At 51.6% G+C, this 944-nt stretch overlaps 1 non-coding gene across 1 annotated transcript; it reads right to left on the bottom strand.

The window, feature by feature from the left end:
• Positions 1-237: 237 nt before the first annotated feature.
• On the bottom strand, positions 238-322 carry TRNAR-UCG (transfer RNA arginine (anticodon UCG)). The gene has a single exon. It is a non-coding gene; the product is annotated as a tRNA-Arg (tRNA).
• Between the last annotated feature and the right edge of the window lie 622 nt (positions 323-944).

Here is a 944-nt window from a genome sequence, read left to right as displayed (position 1 = left end):
TTGAAGGATGGGAGGGTGTGCCCTCAAAGGGGCTCCACAGTGTGTTGCTTCGCTGGCTGTGGCGCTCTTTCCTATTTTCCAACATTTACATAGAATTTTTTTTGCTCCTGTAAGATGTTTTTAAATCTTTATTTTTGAGAGAGAGAGAGAGAGAGACAGAACGTGAGCAGGGGAGGGGCAGAGAGAGGAGGGGACGCAGAATCTGAAGCAGCTCCAGGCTCCGAGCTGTCAGCCCAGAGCCCGATGTGGGGCTCGAACCCACGAACCGTGAGATCATGACCTGAGCCGAAGTCAGACGCTCAACCGACTGAGCCACCCAGGCGCCCGTTTTTTGCTCCTTTATATTTTGTTGATATGGGTGAAAACAAGAGCATAAGCAATTAAAGATTAGTTCAATCACCATCTTGAACTGGATGGTATAGATCCTTTTCACATGGAGACCCTGGTTTTTAACCGTTCGTTTCTCTTGAATGAGGAAAAAGAAGGATCTATCCCTGACCACTCTTTGATCAGAAATCACGTAGAAGATGCTGGTGGGGTGACCCCATGCCTCACTGGCTCGCTGCTCGCACCCCTGAAGCTGCAGCCCTAGACATGCACATGGGCTCCGGCTGAGGGAGGACCTTTTTCTCCAAGCTTCTCACTTTGTGTGATATCAGCCCACCCTCCCCTCCACACCAGGTCTGTGGCGTGGTCACACTGAGTCTTCTTCTTGGTGCTGCTGCCTGCCAAACTGAGTGTCCCCACACACCAGGGACGCCAGATGCCTGGTTCCATTGACGGGTGGCTCCCCAGACCACAGCACTTACAGGGCCACTCAGGGGCCCCAAAGACGCTGGACTTCTGGCCTCATCTCTGCCAACCTACAGACAGAGTCACTTCAGGTTGGTGAGCACATGATGCACAGTGAAGAAACAAGAGTGTTGAGCATTTTGACAACAGAA

This window comes from Crocuta crocuta, unplaced genomic scaffold, assembly GCF_008692635.1.
Source record: "Crocuta crocuta isolate KB4526 unplaced genomic scaffold, BGI_CrCroc_1.0 scaffold7, whole genome shotgun sequence".
NCBI lineage: Eukaryota > Metazoa > Chordata > Mammalia > Carnivora > Hyaenidae > Crocuta > Crocuta crocuta.
Note: the sequence above shows the minus strand (reverse complement) of the source record. Positions and strands in the feature narration are given on the sequence as shown.